Source organism: Glycine soja, chromosome 2 (assembly GCF_004193775.1).
Source record: "Glycine soja cultivar W05 chromosome 2, ASM419377v2, whole genome shotgun sequence".
NCBI lineage: Eukaryota > Viridiplantae > Streptophyta > Magnoliopsida > Fabales > Fabaceae > Glycine > Glycine soja.
The window spans coordinates 30,450,004-30,470,107 of NC_041003.1; the positions used below are offsets into that span (position 1 = coordinate 30,450,004).

Genomic DNA, 20,104 nt, shown 5'->3' on the forward strand with positions numbered 1-20,104 from the left:
CAGGATAAAGCTTTGTGAAACAATAACCATTTTAGCTGAAAGGCTTATTAGCTTGTTGCTATTGATACTTTTTGCCAAAGTAAAATGCTTACACAAGAATAAACTAGCATGTTGTATGTATTATGTGAAACCAAAATGCACAACACAAGTCATATCATTACATTTATGTGTCTACATCTGTGGTTATATTTTGTGTATTTTCCATGACAGAGAATGGATATCAACTTGTAGTAATATTGCATTATATCCCATACAAATAATAACGGGAAAATTCTTGCCCGTAATGGTTCCCAGAATTATTAATCCTTTTACTTGGATAAATTTACAATTATTACAGCCTGTGTTTTTAAGCTTGCTTGTGTGAAAGTGTATGTCTAGTTCTTATCTCATAAGGCAACATCCTTGGTTGCATGATATTATATAGCTCATAGCTTCTTATAAATGTAAGTACTGCTCTAGATGTACACTTCTGAACTTTTTGGGGAAACTATAAAGGTCAAGTTTTATATTACCAAAGATATTTTGACATATTTGTCTAAGAAAATGTTGTGATTTTTAAGTTTTTGTTTCTTTGGTTGCCAATGTGTGTGACACATAGCCAAAATGTAGCTAGCTTGTATTGTTCCATCTCACTACATCTTTCATCATGGTATCCTTGTTTTTATAAACTATTTTCATTGGTAGATGATGAGTTAATCTTTGTTTTGTAAATGATATCATCTGACTTCATACAATATACAGGGGGCCTAAGGGCCTTATTAACTGATAGGGACAAATTGCTTATGACTGTTGGAGGAGCTACTGCACTAGCTACAAGAATATATACGACTAGGTACATATGTTGTTCTTTTTAATGCATTTGATTTTGAACTAAAATTACTTAGTTTCAAAATCTATTTGGATATACAAATTACAATCATCTCATGTATGCAACTATTGTAATGTTTGTTAATGTACTTTATGCATACAAAAAAAATTGTGGAAGTGGTAAGACTGATTGCAAAATAGTTGTATCCAAAATGCATAATCTAGATGTATCATATTTGTTTCATGGTGTTATTGGATACTAAGCAAATGTATGGGGATCATCAATTACATCCATAACATCTCTAGCAACTATAAGTAAATGTTGAATCTAGGAATTTAAGGAGAGAGAATGGTAAGATCTTATTTTTGTATCTTACACTACGTAAGTGATAGCCACTACTTAGCATCCATCTCCCAGTCACAGATCAATTGTAAATCCTTCCATTCCCAGCCCCAAGGAAAAAAAGTAGAAAACATGAATACAAATAAAATCAAGATTTTTGGTACCATGAATCTATGATGCTTCCACCTCCCTTTTCAATGATAAGCCACTTCAAACCTTTATTACTTTGAAATGTTGTCTTGATTCTTGCATCACTTAAAAATTCTTATATGTTTTCCTCCCCAAGTTAATTAGCAGGTAAGTTTAGTGGGTAGGATAAACTCTTGTGTTCTCTTGGATCAAATATGCATTGGGTTCTAGCCTAATTTTTCAAATTCATATTCATCACAATTCTGCCTTCTTCTTTCTTTCCTTTTTAAATGATATATGATCATTTTGAATTGTAATTTCTATTTTTTTTTAAAAAAGAAACACATTCTAAGATGAGTCTCCGAAAAACCGTCCTAAGACAGTTTTATCAAAAAACTGTCTTAGAATCCTCTATAAATTTTTATTTTTATTTTTTTAAAAAATGCATTCTAAGACGGTTCTCTAAAAAACCCATCTTAGAAAGTGTATCCTTCTAAGATGGTTTTCAACTAAGAACTGTCTTAGAAAGAGATTTCACTGTCGTAGAAAGTGCAAACTTTCTATGACGTCTTCTACAACGACAGTTAATATTCGACGTAGAATGCATATTTTAAGCGACGTAGAAAGTTTTTCTTGTAGTAGTGACACCATCATCAACATCATCTCATCTCAATGTCATTTTCATCATCAACATCATCTCATCTCTATCATCATCTCATATCAACATTATCATAAAGATCAACATCATCTCATATCATCATTATCATAAACATCAATATCATCTCATCTCAATATCATCATCAACATCAACATAATCCCATATCAACATTATTGTAAACATCAACATCATCTCATATAATAATTATCATAAACATCAACATCATCTCATGTCTATGTTATCAACGCCATCAGTAATCGCATTCCACATATATACATAAAAATTTCATGCCTGAGATTTACACTCCCCAGATCTTCAGACAACATAAGTCAAATAAAAAAACAATATCATTCATCAATAACAATTATATCGCATCCCATTAGTTGAAAACATAGTGTTTCTTGAAAACCATCATGAATCAACGGGTAGTTGAACCCTTATCTTAACCCTCAATATTCTTACAAATCAACGAGTAGTTGAACCCTTTATCTCAACCTCTTGGTATTCCATTGAATTAACGAGCTGTTGAAACTTTTGTTTCTTTTCCCATCACATATGCTGCATTAGTTGGTACTAGAAGTCAGTACGATCGGACACAATGTCACTAAGGAGATGTGCTACTCATGCTAACCTGGAGAACGTGATTTAGTGGATCGAGATCACATAGTCGCAATTGAAGGTGGCCCACCCCACTTGACACAACAATTTGTCATTTTTCAACCACAACCACAACACCATGTTTGTCTAGTCTTGGACAGTGATCCTTCAGTCTAGGACGATTATGACGATCATCCAATCTGGGATGATGATGATTCTAACATTGACGACTACCCCTTTGATGTTCCCACTCAATTATATCATTGTTGGGAAGTCATATTTGAGGTCGATATGCCTAGTTTTGATATCGGCAGTGAACTTATTTGTGACATTGATGATGCGTTTGATGATGTTAATGAAAACCCTGATGATCATTGTTGGGAAGTGGGATTCAAGATCAATATGCTTGTTTTGGATGTTGACATTGCTATGGATGTTAATGAAGAACACATTTAGGTTGTAGAGAGTTTGTTATTAATGCTTTGTTGTATCTCTCTTAGCCCTCATTCCCCAGAAGATGGTTTGCATCATATTGGTATTTTTACCTTCCCGTGCACGATTGTAGATTCGAGGATGAATCTTTTCAACAAAGGATAGAATGATGTAGAAGTGTAGTGCCATCATGGGCTATAGGGCCGGTTTCGGAGGTTGTCCAGAGGTGCGATAGTATTGGGCCCACAACTAAAAAAGGCCCAAAATTATTAAAAAAAATTAAAGTTTTGTAATATATTTTTTTATAAATAAATTGAAGTTCTATTTGTTTTATGTCTCATTTTTTATTCAAATTAAAATGTGACATGTGCCAAGGGGGTCTAGCTCAGTTGGTTGACTAAGGGTGTGTAAGTTGTTGTAAACCCCTTGACATTGTCTTTGATTCCTACAAATAAAAAAATATGATATGTTATTACAAAATGTCACCCCTTTAATTAATTTTCCTAAAGTTTTATAATCATAGATTCATATTGATTAAATTTTCAACTCTGATATATTAATATATTGAAGAAACACAAAGAAAAATTAAAATTATAAAGGAAGTAAAACTAAAATTAGTATTTTCATAAAAAAAAAATATTCATAAGCTTTAATATGAAATGATATTTTGTCAATGATAAATGATAATGATGGAGGAAGAGAATATTTTTTGTGGGTCCAAATATAAAAATAAATTAAATCATAAATATAATTAATATTTTAAAAATATATATATTCATACAAGTTTACCCAAACTCGATAAAATTCGACCGGAGTGTAAATTGATTTAAAAAATATAATATTGTATCTTTTAAAGCATTCTTACCTTTTGTGTGGATGGGTATCACTAGAGTCAAACTAGCCTAGTGATCTCCCCTTTTGTTGTGCCTACTTTATATGCGAATATTTATGTGTATGTAATTTTTTTAGAGATATAAATTGAAGAATAGACAATAACATAAAAATATATTAGATAAAAAATTGTATATTTTTTTATGTATTTATTAGAATTATGTTATTTCTTTAGTGAAGTAAAATGTATATTTTTTTATGATATTATGTTTCTATTTTTAAATACTTAAATATAAGAGAGTCTTAACTAGTAGTAAATTAAAAAGGGATCAAGATCTAAAAGAGGATGTCATGACTCTAGTATCAAAAAACATCCCTAAGAGATCCATATATAGTTCAAGATGAAGAAATCACTTAAAAAATGCATTTTTCCAAGATTAGTTACAATTTATTAAAGAAATTTGGAATATTAATATATATTTTTTCTTTTAATAAAGATATCATCTATATATATATATACATACATATATATATATATATATATATATATATATATATATATATCATATTTATAGTATTAATTTAGGAATAATTTAATTAGTGATAGTAGAAATATATAATTTGTTGTTTTTTATTTAGATTCTAGGGACACTACTACAAAAAAGGCTTTTTAGATTGGTTATATGACACTTTTCATGACGATTTTTAACTGTCTTCAAAACCACCATCATAGAAAGTCAACACTTTCCATGATGATTTTTAAATCGTCTTTGAAACTCAATTTCTACATCGGTTTGCGTAGAAACCGTTTAAAAATGTCTTTTTTTTGTTTTAAAAATTAAAAAATAAATTAAAGATTCTAAGACAATTCTCTTTAAAAAAAACCATCTTAAAAAGTATTCTAAGATGATTTTTTAGAAAATCATCTTAGAATACTTTCTAAGGAAATTTTTTAGATAACCATCTTAGAAAATCTATTTTTTAAGATGATTTACTAAAAGAACATAAATAATAATAAAATCAATTTGATTTCTTGTTCAACGAGACAATAAGATAAATACACTATTTCATTAATTGTAACTAGGTATCTCGTAAATAATCACAATACATGACTGAAATATTGCTTTAAACTTCCAAAATCATATATTGGCACAATAACTATGAGCCACAAGTTTCACTATTGAACTTCAATCAACTTTAAGTCATAAATCTTCAGAAAATAAATAAATAAATAAATGAGAAACTTACATGTATGTTAGAGTGGTAATACTTACAAACTCCTTGGGAATTTCCCTTGATACACAATTAACAAATAGAGAGTTGCACAATATAGTAACTATATTTAATACAAAAGGCATGTAACTAGATTAAAACTTAAATTAATTTGATAAGAACTTACATATTAGTTAGTTTTGTTGAACCCCACTCCTTTGGGATTGTACCACTTAGGTAGTTCAAAGCAAAATCACTACAATGAAAGCAAATTTCATTTCAATTGGCAAGGTGATAAGTTCCACCCAAATGGGAACAAAATTAGTTGAGACCAATAACAAATCTTTTAGTTTTAATATTAAACAACTACATAAGTACTTTTAAGGTGTTCATAGTTCTTACACTTGTCTGAGGTGAGGAAGCTTAGCCAAAAAAGGTGTTCATAGTTCTTACAAACAGATGTGCCTTATCACTAAAACATGGAAAATTGTTTAAGAATAAATAAATAGGCTCAGGCAAATAGTATTAAGATGCAATAATAGTGTTTCAAAATTCAAAGTCCACAATGAATTTCTCATATATATGACTACAAGGAAACTATAGATTAAATATATAAAAATCTAGTTATAAAAGAAAACATAGCATTGTACCTTCAAATAGCCTCGCATGAAAGTCATTCACTTCTTCATGATCCTGCAGATGCATCATACCTTCAAATTACCAATAAGGAGATATTGAAAAATTAATTTTCTAAAGCATTTTTTATTAACTAATTTTGAACTTCTAAAGAGGTTATATCAAGCTTCCTAAATGCATGATCAATGAACTGAAGTAGATTAAGGTAAGAAAGTAGAGCAAGCATTATGTAACTAGAAGGCTTAAGCTAAACTTACTAGTAAAAGGTGTTCTTCTAGGTTGAATTTTTTGCACTTCCAACATGACCTGAAATGGAAGATCAGAATAAATTTTCTTTGTCCACGGGAAGTTTTAACAAATTTGAAACTAACTATTACCCTTTAAAGTCTAAAATATGTAGAAGTAGAGCGATTAGGCCTCAAAACATCCTGTAAAATCACGCGCAATATGAATAGGGAGAAATCATACAAGTAATCCTAGTTATGCCATCTAAAGATAAGGCTCATATGTATCAAGATAAAAGGATGGGAGGGTAGAGCACCAGGATTAGAATTTCACAATCCTTTATAAGTGAATATGTTTCTTTAGGAATGTCACTAACATCACTACATATTTAGACGCACGATCAACCCACATAAATAGATGATAAAGTTGAACTCAATTATAAGCAAGTACTTTTCCACTTAGGCAGAAGCTATTAAGGGAAACTCCAAATCCATAACACAAAAGAAATTAAATATCTAAAATGGATGACCAGTAAACCTTAAGAAATCAAGCATATTATGCTCCATCTTGAAAGTTAAAAATTAAAATATTGGCAAAGGAAGACAATTCCCTTAAAACCTTTATTTTTTTTTTCAGCTAACAACGATCTAAATAATGGAAATTGACTTAAAAGTAGAGCATATTTTTAAGAGACAAACATGACTATAATGCAGGATGGGCAGCTTCTCTGTTAGGCATGACTTCGGAAGCTGATGTAGTGAAAAAATTGTTTTATAAGGAAAATTAGAAAATATTGAACCTTTGAAGATATTAGATAGGATCTTTTGATACACAATTTTTAGGTCTTCAACCTATAACAAAAGAAGAAGATTTGATTTCTTTCAGATGACCATTGTTATTAGGTTTTAGTACACACACTTTTTAGGTCTCCAACTTTTAACCCTTTTCATATATTAAATACAATTAGTCATATAAATATTTTCTAAATATATAATAAATTTATATGGTGTAAATCTTGAAGCAGCACTACTAGAAAACAACCTTTTTACATCGGTTCTTTTCACCATTCTACATCAGTTATGACTTGTCATCGTAGCAGGCGATGTTGAAAGTTACGCGTCCTACAACGATGATTATCTGACCGATGTAGAATACCACACATTCGAAGATAGGTGTCTTGTAAAACCCGTCGTAGAATAGTGAACATTCTACATCGATTATTAACGCCGAACCGTTGTAGAATGTTAATCTTTCTAAACCATTCTACATCAGTTGTGCCTATAACCGATGCAGAATGTCATACTTTCTACATCACGTGCTGCCAAAATTGTAATAGTATCATAAACCGTTCTACATCGATTGTTCTAATAACCGATGTAGAATGATGATTTTTCTACATCATGTCTATGGGCACCGTAGTAGATGCTAAACCAAGAAATTTGAATCATCTTAAAGTTTCTATATAATATATACACACATAAACAGATGAAGAAAACCAAAACAAAAAAATCTTAGGTATAAAAAAGGAATTCTCAATTCGTAATCCCAAAGGCATGGTCACATATTGCTTAAGCTTTAGAAGCCATTGTTGCACAAAATAGTTGCAGGCCCAAAAACCAAACTTTAGACATTAAAAATATGAGCAACATGCATGATAAGTTTGCAACTCCATTCTTGACATGTCTTTCTAGAATACATGAATACCATGTAGGAAGAAATTTGGAATAGCAACTAATTAGTTATAGTCTGGTTTCCTAATAAAATACTATAGTATATATAATTTATACATTGAATATAAAATAAAGCAATAATTTATTCTTAGAGTCAAGAGAATTTTGTAGGAAGATGATGAAGCAAGGCTACACACGAGTGACAAAAAAGTCAACTTAATTATATTGTATGATACTATAAGAAAAAGAAAAGAGAAGAGAGGAAGATACCATTTTTTGGACTCTCTGGTATACCATTTTCTATGAAGCAAAGCGAAAATTAAATAAGCTATTACTACTTTGGAAGAGTGTTTAGTTCAAAGAATGGTTCTATCAACAAGGACATTTCAGATGACACTACATGTTAATCTAATGGACATAATTGACTTACATTCATCATACATGAATTGTAGATGTTGGTCCAGAAGGCAAGCTTCTCCTGCTGGTAAAGTCCGGCATATCTCAATGGTCCTATATACCAATTATAAAGCCCTAATTAAGGACAATTTTTTTGAGTCATGAGATGCAAAAGTAGTCATATATATTAATTTATCAAAGAGCTTTCAACAATAGGAAACGATCTAACAGATCAAGTTCCTTGTACTTGAAATTATATTACCTTGCAATTGTCTTGTCCAGTAGATATTAAAGTCAAAGGTCCACTTGGTGGAATTCTATTGAGCTACACATGTTCAGTGCCAAAAACCAATTAAGAATCAATAAATTAATACTACTAATAATCAAATATGGACTTATGGGAAAATAAAAAGTGATATATTAGATAAATAATATATACGTATGCTAGGCATTTATATGTATGCTAGTGTCACTATTAGCTAAGTTATAAAATCAAGCTATATAATATATACTTATATATTAGATAGATAAAGTAAATTAATATTAAACCTATAGTTTAGCGTCTTCCCATCCATGAACTTGGCTATCTTTGTTGTGACATGAATACTGGTACTTGTCATCCACCTACACATAGTTAAATTCCACCAAACCATTATCCCCAAAATAATAACATACAATAATAATAATTCCTCTATCTCTCGTTATCTTTCTTAAAGTAATATATACTTTTAGTAAATAAAATTTGACAGCACTTTTAATAAAATTAAAAAGACAATATAAAAGGAAATAAATTAAAAAGACAAGTGATAATTACCTTTACAAACACTAATTATAAATCTGGACTCTTAAAGGATGAAAAAGGAGAAAACTGCATAGAATTACTACACTGTAAACAACCAAAACAGTGAATGAGGAATATTGAACTTGAACTATCTTTGTTGACTCTTCTGCACAACATATATAGCCAATATATGTTGAACTTGAACTTGAACTATCAAGTAAAATTTAATAAACGAATCTGTAATATTGAACTTGAACTTGAACTTATTGAAGAGAACAAGCATCAAGACAGTGCACAACTCCCACCTTAATTAATAAGATGGAAACAAAGAAAAGAAAAAGAAAAAAAATTCCCAAACTATGCAAACAAAGTTTCCTCCCAACTCACGCACGCCAATTACACATGCTATAAACTGCTATCTCTTTTTCTTTTTCCTTCATTTTTTATATCACCACAAAGTATTATGAATTCTCAATTAATATATATATATATTCTGATCTTTGTCATCAACTAAAGGGTAATAGTGAAATAAAATTCAACTTAACTTCTTCACAAATTAGAAAGGATAAATAAAATATGAAACTAGGCTTCTCCTTTCTTCAAAACAAAGATTGAAGAATTAAGAAATAAAAATAACGTACACAGCAAATTATTGAAAGATATTCAAGTTTAAAAAATTGGACCAAACAAACCCTTCTTAAATGGCTCTATTTCCAGAATTAAATCCAATGATGGTATAAGGGAAATAATTCCTGGACAGTAGACAATCTTTATTCTTGGAGAAGAAAATAGATAAATGAAAAAGAAAATGATATGTACAATAATATAAGTGGTGATATATATATCGTGATGAAAATATTAAAAAAATGAAAAGTGATAATATAGAATAATATTAATTTTCCCTATTTGAGTATTGTGACTTTCTCTATTATATGCATGGTATAGGAACATGAAAGGCTATATAGCTAACTGGTTCTAATTAAATTTCAAATTGATTCAGATGTAAAGTACGTACATAATATATGCAGCGCGTATGTATGATGCGAATATAAAACAAAAAAAAGTAAGTTGAATTGTTAAAGTAGGTGCGTGTGGTTGAGAAGGGCTAACTTGGAAGATCAGCACAAAAGAATATGTGGTTCAATGCAACTAAACAAGGAGACAAGTAATATTGAACTTTAACTATCAAGTAAAATTTAATAAACGAATCTATAAATATAGCCAATATATAAACATACCGAAATTGCTATTTCAATCTAATAATTTAGAAATTTAGAAATTGTTACGTTAAAAATTGCTATTTCAATCTCAAATAAAAAATGTGTGGACGAACAAAATAGAATGATTTCTTACCAAAGAGTGGACTTATTTCCTGCAATTAAAGGTCAGACATTGGAACCATTCAGAATCAGAGTAAGGCTGCCTACATAGACCCACAGCCACATCAGGTCCAAAAACCTTCCCTGGCCCCCTACAATAGACCCACAGCCACAGTGGTTCTTCGCTGTGCTGTTGATGCTCTGTCTCGAAGCGAAGCGTTCTGTTTTGCGGAGAAACGGCATCATGGCAGCACCCACTACAACAACCACACCCTCATCCTTAGCCACAAGTGCACAACAATGCAAACACCAACGCCCACGCTGCAGCACCCACACCACCCAAGCGTGCAAGTCAGAAACCCCCTTCACGCCCTCAGGGCTCCTCCAACGCCAGCGAATCCTCTACGTTCAAGACCATGGAACTTACCATGGTGCCGCCTCGGAAAAAGAGAAGCTTTCCCTATAATAAGGTGATTTCAAAGAAGGTGACAAAGCTTGTGCCAAAAATCCGCAATCTATGCCAAGTTGTTGGGACTCGAGACTCAAATAGACTCCGCCAATTCCTCACCTCTAGACCTCAACCTCGTCCTCGCCGCAGTTGCATCTGCTTGATTCCCCTTCCAGCACTTTATCGGGGCGACACAAACTCTTCCTCTTCCTTTGTTATCGATCTGAACCATAATGAAGACGAGGTTAAGGGAAATGTACGTTTCTAGAATCTTCCATCAAAATTCGCATCAAATAATGAAGGCGAGGTTAATGAACACGTTTTGTATAATATATTTTATTAGTTTAGAGGGAAAACTGAAATAAATAAAATAATAATAAAATTTATAATTTCAAATCAAATGCGGTTTTCAAAAAACTGTAGTAGTATCGTAACTAACAAAGGCATGGAAGGCGGTTTTATAAGACCGTTGTAGTTGGCTTAAAAAATGTTTTATTTACTAAAATGCCATTGTATCATTTAGTAATCGGTTTTTTTATGATCGATGTAGATAAGACGACGAGGTTAAAAGACAATTTTGTAGTAGTACAGGTGTATTATTGGTATTAAGTAGCTATAAATATATTTTTATTTGCATTTAGTCCTTTACAATTTAATATATTAAAAGGGATATAATTTCAATCTTTTCATTAAAAAAATTAAAGCACATGTCTTTGCATGTTAAAATATAAAAGTTAAAAATGAATGACTTTTTTTAAAAAATTAAAGTAAAATTAGTAATATTTAAAGGGTAACAAAATATGTAATTCAACCAAACTTTGTAGTAGTCATAGCTAAATTTTTTAGATTTGAAATTACTGGGGTTAAACCTTAATAGTTCTTTATCATTTAATCTGTGTGCTTTATGGTGTCATATTGCCTTATAGGAGAAACAAAGGAGAACATGGAAGGAAAAAAACTAACTAATATAAATTCCTCATAACTAAAAATAAAGTGAACAAAAACTAGGATGCTATGACAATATTTAAATATGTTTAATTTTAATTTATCTATTTTCAATAGTAACTTTTCATCAAAATATTTATCAAAATTGAAAAATTAATTAAAAGTTACAAAATTAATTTTTTTTACATGATATTGTTATTTAACTTATTAAATTAGAAATATTTAGTTAGTAAATTAACTGTTAAGCTTACTAGTAAAGACATAATAATATAAAATATATATTTATGACTTTTACATAACTTCTTATTGACTTTGTGCCACAATGATGACAATGGCACGACCCCATCCCTAGAGAATGCATAAGCCATCCTGGACAAATTTTAAGCATCACATTATATTCATAAGTAACTAGCTATAGAAATTCAATACCTCTCATATGGAAAATGCACTACGGGAAGGTAATATCATCATTATTATTATTATTACTAGTTGAAAAATAGACATTTTGTGTCTTGTGCCTTAATTGTCTTTTTTTTAGTTGGATGTGGGTGTAATAATTATCATGTTAAAATTTATTAAATAATAATTACTTGTAATTGGGAGTGTTTTTTTTTTTAAAGTAATAGAAGAATAAATTAAGACTAATAACAAATGTATATAGAAATAATTACCTTTATTAGCAATTATAAATTTACCTTGTATTGCTAGTGACCAAAGTCAAACCACAGAAACAACAACAACTACCAAGCAAATAATGCCCCCAATTCCATTGCCGTATCTTCTCTTGAACAATCAACATCATTACTTTCACTCAAAAGGTAAGAAATGTTAGTAACTGAAAAGGTAATGCCTGAATGTAACCCATCCTACTATAATAGCCCACATTACTAAAAAATATACATTTAATATCGTCAATTTAACATCGATTACAAGATAAACCAATGTTAAATTGTATGTGGTGGCATTTTCGTAAATAACTGGAGCTTCTTAACATCGTTTTTGAAAAATCGATGTTGTTAGTAATTGCTTTTGGTTTTCTCGAATCCCAAATTGCTTCTTAACGACTCCTGAATCATTTTTCTTAAATCATAGACCATTCCTTATCTTTTGGTTTTCTCGACGTTTTCCTTAAATAAACGTTGGTGGCGGCTCCCCAATTTTCTTTCTTGGAAAACACTTTCTTTATCTTGTTTTAATCATTGTCCTGTCCTAACCCATGTTGTGACAACACTTATCAAATCATTTAGGATCACCATTTTTTTGTAGTTTTTAATGAAAGTTTAAATGTAAAATGAAATCCAATTCAATGTAAACACTTAAGTTACTAATGTAACCTTAACTTTGGGCATAACTAACCAGTAAATATCGTTGTACCTATGTGATAGAGGTTGAATTATCTATTCATAATATATAAAAGCTGAGTTCTTCACTATTATACTACAAGAAAAATGACCTATACCTACGGACAAAAACTGTCACTATAAATAAAAAAATCCATAGGTAAATGTATGATAGACTTTGTCCTATGGATGTTTCTTCCGTCAACTTTGAGGGGGCATATAGTGACGACTAATTGTCTGTCACTATAGGTTTTACCTACTATGTATAATGTGTAGGTAAAAGTCATTAACTTCTACTTACATCTCCTAACTATAAGTAAAAGTCTTTAATATGTACCTATCATTTTCAACTGTAGGTAAATATGTTTAACATGAACACCTCTAATAAGAAGACAATTCTAGGGTGTCAATTTGAGAGCCTAACTGGAAAGGTTATGACCTATTTGGTAACTAGGGATGCACCTTGGCATTGCAATCTGCCCTCCTCAACCTTGCCTTGCTATAACATGAGTGTCCAAATACTATTTTTCCTTAAATTATTACTAGCTGGAAGCTTCTGGCGGTTTGAATCGTGAGTCCAAAGAATGTTCTGGTTTAGCCTTGGGAAAACTAGAATCAGCAACAGGCTTTGCATTGTTATGTTGAGTTAATCCAACCACTGCCTTTATTCATGTGATTATCAATGTTTACTCTTGCTGCACTCACTTCTTGACCTTCTGGTTTGTGATTCTTGACATCAAGAAAAATTAAATGCTTGATTACAATCAGCATCCCTGTAATTTAAGTGTGAAAGAACTACTCCTACTGCACTCACTTCCTGTCTCCTTGTCTGCCTATCATAACATACAAGAAAAAAGGTAAAATTTTGTTTGGGGTTATGATGGATTTGAAGATGCAATAAGCTCTTGAGGACAAATGCAACAAGTGGTCAAGTCAAGTCAAACAACACCCAACACTCACATGAAGTGTGACATTTTGAACTTGACACAACAACTGATATGGAAGATTGGGGTAGTTTGGAATTTGTGATGTTGTTGTTCTTCTAGTAGAAGCTGCCACATGTTCATATTCAAATAAAAGGAAACAATATGCTTCAGCAAACCAAAACAAACAAAGTCATCACCTCAGAATCTTGGCTAAATATTGAAAAGAAACTAATGAGTTAGAGATTAAAAGAAGCAATGTAAGAAAAGTTATTACTTTGAAAAGAGAACAAGAGATTCATTCACCTGCTCACTATGTCCCTGAGGGAAGTAAAACACAAGGCTCCCAACCTGGGGTAATGACACAAGAGGCCCTGCACAAGCATGCCATAACTCTGAATTCAAAGTCTTTCTGACCCCTGAAAATTTTTTAGTAGCATCACACAAGCATATCATTAAAATGCAACCAAAAGGGTAAAAAATGATTTTCCAAAACAAAAAAAGAAAGAATAGGGACAACAAGAAGTAGTGTGCATGCTACCAAGTCCTACCCCTTTGCAACTTTAAGCTATTTATATCATTTAAATAATTAAGATCAAAACAAAGAAACTAGCAGTATACTTGTATTAAATGAAAAAAAATGAAATTAAATAACAGATGTAAAAGTTGAAGAGATAAGAAACCAGATATAAGGGATGACTAAGTACCATCACAGTATTTTGAAAGAATATTAAGGAATACCAATAAATGAATATGAAAAAAATGAATATGAAAAATCAAATAGTTATAATAACGTACATAATCAAATTTGGAAGGTAGTTATATAAGGAATACCAATAAATGAATATGAAAAAAATGAAATTAAATAAAAGATGTAAAAGTTGAAGAGATAAGAAACCGGATATAAGGGATGACTAAGTACCATCACAGTATTTTGAAAGAATATTAAGGAGAAGAGCACCCTGTCCAGCCTATAGGATGCAAAGAATCAAGGATAAAATTAGGTAAATGACCAGTCAGAGTAGAAACGCGTCAGTTTAACATTAATAAATTATAAGGACACATCCCATAAGACAACCTAAAAGTGTTATGTGTGTGTAAGTATGTATGTATTTATATTAAATAACAAGTTGTGCAAGCTAATAATTACCTCTCACAAGACAACACAAGCTTTGCATCAGGATCAGTTTCAGCATTCTGCATGAGATGGCGGCTTAAAGCCCGCCCAACCAACTATCTTCTCTGCATCTGCAATATATCAAAAATGTTATATGAGATATTTAAGCAGCAAATCCTTAAGCACATACTGGTAGAAAATACTAGTATGTGCTTTCGATACAAGTCACAAGTGTTTTTGAGATCTTTTCTACTGGAAATATAGAGTTTTTTTCAGTAGAGAAGCTCTTAAAAGAGCTTCTAGCCTTGTATCCAAACAGGCTCTAAGTGTCTAATCCTTAATGCACAAGGTCTCGAGTCCTTCACACTCCACCCCACAACGGCTCAAAACCTATAAATAAAATTAAATGAAAACAGTTAAGAACATCATTACAACAATTATAGTCTACACAGCTCAAATTATTTAACATCTTTAATTATTTTTTTCTTTAGTACACCAAGTCATGAACATGTTTAATTCCAACTTAAATTTTAATATATTTTTTTTTAAAATTATCAATAACCAAAAATAACATCTTAGCACAATATAAGGTACTAGTATTTGTCATAAATCTAATATATAATGTATATATTTAAAATATTTATTTATTATAAATTTTAGTTATATAAATATAAATATTTGTTCTATGTAATATAGAGGTTAAAATACTGTTATATATATTATTTGAAATTTGGATTGATGTCCACAAATCAGAATTGGTGGATTGACCCATGCCCCCGAGAAAGGGTAGGATGTGGACATTTGATAGTTGGCACTTTCCAGTTGCAGGTCATGTAACTCAACAAACATCCAAAATGTACTGCTAAACATGCAACATCATCACACTCATGCATACCAATCTTTAATTAAGAAAAATGAAAAGTTTAACATAAGCATAACTAATTATTCATCTTTTTTGTTGAATTAACTAATTATTCATTTGATGCTTAGAAACGGATTGAAAATGTATCATGGGATTTAATTGAATTGTTAAAAAGAAAAGAAAAGAGTCCTGTTTCTCATATTAGCTTAGTCTATATCACAGTATGAAAGAGTTGTTAGGAAGAAAGAAAAGAAAAGAAAGCAACATGAAAAGGTAAAGCTAAAATATTGATTTTGGACCATAGTTGATAAAAGCAACACCCAAGATATAAAATCCAAATGCTTATTACAAAATTCAAATACAAAATAATATAAATGAAGCAAGAAGTATAGACGAAAAGAGAATAAATTATATATGAATGAAGCAACTGCTGCTAAAAGCCACGTGGCATTTTCTCATTTCAATTCACCTAAATATTATTCCAGCTAAATAATTTTTTTCACATATATGGTACAATTTCTTCAACAATCAACTTGTCCCTGCTTCAGATTTTAGCTCATAAAGTAGAGTAACTGACAACTTACCATCTATATTTAGTAAATTTATTGGGTGAGTAAGAAAAACTGCAAGGTTTTTTGGTTGATGAAGGGTAAACTAAGTTTTGCTTTCAAAACAAAAACCTGAGTTTTTTTGGAAGGACCTGTTTGAGAGCATTTTATTATGAGAAATACAAGTTTAGAGGGGAGGGGGATGTAGGGGTGAGTTAGAATTGAATTAAAAAATTTTCTATCATCCAATTTTTAATAGAATACAATGGTCTCATTTGATTCATGTAGCTGACTTCACATAGAGGGAACATATTCTAATTGTTGTAGTTGTTGTCATTGACATTGCTGTTGGAGCTGGAATATAGAGGTGGATTAGAATTGAATTTGCACAAATTTGCGTGTACCTGCGTGTGCTTGATCTTGCACAAATTTACACTTATTGTCTAATCTTTCAACACAAAATTGCAACTCCTACTTGAGCCAATAGTAAAGTTGGGTGTGCAAATTAAAACATTCGGATTCTGCAGCAACAACAAAATCAAATTCCAAGTAAACAAAAATTTGGACTTTGGAGTGAACTTGAATTTCACTCAGAAACAAAAACAAATAACAATAAATAAATAAATTACCTACGCAGACTGAGACAAGAGTAACTGTGTTAAATAAATTACCTGTAATAGAAAACAAGTCCGATGAGGGAGACATTTTAGCTGAAGACCAAAGAAGAGCATCATTTCAGTAACTGTGTTAATTTATTTTTTCCAATGCTTGGACTTATTGCTACAAATTATAATAAATTTCCCTCTACTATGATACCTATAAGGAAAGATGTAATAAACAACTACCATTTTTAAGGAGATGGGTAAAAATATCCCCCATAGTCAAAGCCAGATCAGAATTTTCACAGCTCATAGCAGGTGTTTATGCATTAATAGGTTATTCAATCGAAGATGTACAAATTTAGTTATTCAATCAAAGATGTACAAATTTAGTTCCATCCCTTCTTGCCAATTGCCATATAAACCCGCTACGTCTAAATCACTCCCTTCAATCATAATCTTATCCGTTGTCCTAATTCCTAAAACCCGCTACGGTTTCAATAAGCTTTAACCTAGTTGTAATTCTCGCAAATCCAACATAATAACAATCAAACTTTATAGGAGAGTACACAAGTACAGATCAAGATAAAGAGAACATAATTTATCACACATTTCGTCACCAACGACTATAATCCTTTCAACATAAACTCAAAAACCAAATAGGTCCTATAACCTAATCAGTTGTCTAAGTTGGCGGAGTGAGATGAAGATTTTTAGTATCAGAAATTGAATTTAGGCAAGGTATTTAAAAAAATAGTGAAAGAAAACAATTACTGAAAGATGATAGGTATTGACCTTCTTCTCAATTACAGTAGAGTGAAGTGATGAAGGAATCTGCTGGGATTGGAGACCCTCGCATCTCTTCTTATGCAAACTCTCTTCCCTATGGTTCTTTCGAATCTCCATCATGGTATCCCCTCGGCGCCGGTGACCTTCATCGGAGTCCACAGCGACCTTGTAGCGGTTCCAACAAACCTCGGTCCTGGTGTTGGCGGAAGGTCGATACGACTTCGTGTTGGATTTGGAATTGGATTCGGGTTTGAGATGGCAACGAAGTGAAGAGGGTTTGGGGGGTTTTATTGTTTGGGAGTTTGAAAAGAGAGTGTTTATTGAATTGGGGGCAGAAGTGTGGTTCTATTGCTCTTTCTTCGGTATGTTAATAATTATTTTAATATGTTAAAATAATTATTTTAATATGAGAAAATAGTGAAAATATTGTATGTTATTGAGTTTGTGATTAACTTTCTTAAAATAATTATTTTAATATATTTGTTTTTATTGTATTTTACTTACACTATTATTTGTAGGTAGAAACTTTTAAATTTTATTTACACCAATGGACCGTAGGTACAAGTTTGATAGGATTTTACCAACACTAAGTAATCTTAGGTATAAGTTTTTTGAAATTTTACCAACACTAAGCATTTGTAAGTAGAAGTTATTTTGAGTTTTACCTACACCAAATAAAAGTAAGTACAAACTTTTGAATTTACCTATGACAAACAATTGTAGGTATAAGTATTTTTTGACTTTTACCTACACTAATTTATATGTGTAGACAAAAGCCTCCGTAGGCATATGTCATTTTTTTTTTGTATATGCTGCCACATCAGCAAAATTGATGATTTAGAGAAAGGAGAACATTCTCCTTTTGTGTCTATCACTTCTCTTTTCCCTCTTCCTTCTTCATTGTTTCTCACAACATAACAAAACCTATATCAAAACATTTCAATTCAATCTTATTCCACACTATTAAACTGCCACATCAGCAAAATTGATGATTTGGAGAAAGGAGAGCATTCTCCTTTTGTGTTTATCACTTCTCTTTTCCTTCTTCCTTCTTCAATTTTACTCACAACATAACAAAACCTATATCAAAATATTTCAATTCAATCTTACTCCTCACTCACTAGTAAGCTGCCACTTCAGCAAATTTGATAATTTGGAGAAAGGAGAACATTCTCTTTTTTTTTGTCTATCACTTTTCTTTTCTTTTTTCCTTCTTCAATGTTACTCACAACATAACAAAACCTATATCAAAACATTTCAATTCAATCTTACTGACCTCCAAATGCTTCTGATGTTCACATCCCTCATTCTTCAATGTTCTATATTAAATTCTATAACCATTTTCTTTTACATTTTATATATCATTCAATTTTTTCATATTAGTAATTTCTAATTTCTAATATATTTTCTACTCTATAAATATAAATAAAAATAAATATTTCACATAAACAAATTTCATGATCTAAAATTAGTCTTCAAACTAATCTATAAAAAAAATATGTTGGTTAAACAAAGTTAAAATTTAATTTGTAAAAAAATATATTTCACATCAACTTTAACTATTACAAATATAAATTTATTTACTATCTCCAATATTACATATCACAAAATATAATTTTTTTAACATTAAATTACTTTAAAGAAATTTTATATTGATTAAATTTACTTAATATTTTTAATTTTAATCCGATTTGCACTTTTAAATATATTGCAACGGAAGCTCCACTACATGTAGCGATAGGGAGAATATGATTTCAAAATTCAATAATATTTTACAAGAGAGAAACTTATACACTATACATAATTTAAGAATTGTTTCAACAAATGATGCATACAAACCTGTCAAATGAACATTCAAAGAATAATATATAAAATTTGAGTTCCTCACTATTATGTTGTCATGTCAGCAAAATTGATGATTTGGAGAAAGGAGAAATTGAAATTATTTTTCTAAATTTAATTTTTATATTTTGAGATGTTTCTTTACTATCTTAAGTATTATTGTTAATTCAACGTATTTAATAAATAAATAATTTTAATTCAATTAAGCCTATATCATACTTTTTGCTTACAATAATTTTTTTATATTTTATTTACTATAATAATTTTAATTTACTAACAATTATATTTTAATAATTGTTTTTTAGGTGAGTATTCAATAAACTCAACTTCAAGTACAATGATCTATATCAACCTAGACAATCCTAATTTTGCAAAGTTCAAGACAGGTAAAATGAACTTTTCCTTTTTATTTTATTTTATTATACACATTTTGTAATATTCAACAAAAAAAAATCGTCAGTTTATTCTTATTCTTTGATTGATGTAGTTAAAAAATTATAAATTTTATTCTAAATAATTACTTTGTAGAAAAAAATGGAGACACATCAAATAAAAGAACTATCTTCTCAAGTTCTGCCAACATTAATCTTGACAAGAGAATCTAAAAAAATAAAAGATCTTTGCAAGATATAATGTCCATGAAATGGGTATGATA

At 30.4% G+C, this 20,104-nt stretch overlaps 2 long non-coding RNA genes across 6 annotated transcripts; both read right to left on the bottom strand.

The window, feature by feature from the left end:
- Positions 1-5,008: 5,008 nt before the first annotated feature.
- LOC114392376 lies at positions 5,009-10,796 on the bottom strand. 5 transcript variants are annotated; one of them, XR_003662289.1, is made up of 9 exons: positions 10,071-10,796; positions 8,486-8,560; positions 8,199-8,261; positions 7,971-8,050; positions 6,023-6,073; positions 5,903-5,951; positions 5,660-5,702; positions 5,412-5,481; positions 5,009-5,265 (listed from the first exon to the last, which is right to left on the bottom strand). It is a non-coding gene; the product is annotated as an uncharacterized LOC114392376 (long non-coding RNA). The 5 variants fall into 5 exon arrangements; XR_003662287.1 differs by having other exon boundaries at positions 5,660-5,719; XR_003662285.1 differs by lacking the exon at positions 6,023-6,073 and adding an exon at positions 8,751-8,822 and having other exon boundaries at positions 5,660-5,719.
- Positions 10,797-13,071: 2,275 nt separating this feature from the next.
- On the bottom strand, positions 13,072-14,149 carry LOC114371425. Its single transcript, XR_003658046.1, has 3 exons — positions 13,999-14,149; positions 13,730-13,821; positions 13,072-13,602 (listed from the first exon to the last, which is right to left on the bottom strand). It is a non-coding gene; the product is annotated as an uncharacterized LOC114371425 (long non-coding RNA).
- Between the last annotated feature and the right edge of the window lie 5,955 nt (positions 14,150-20,104).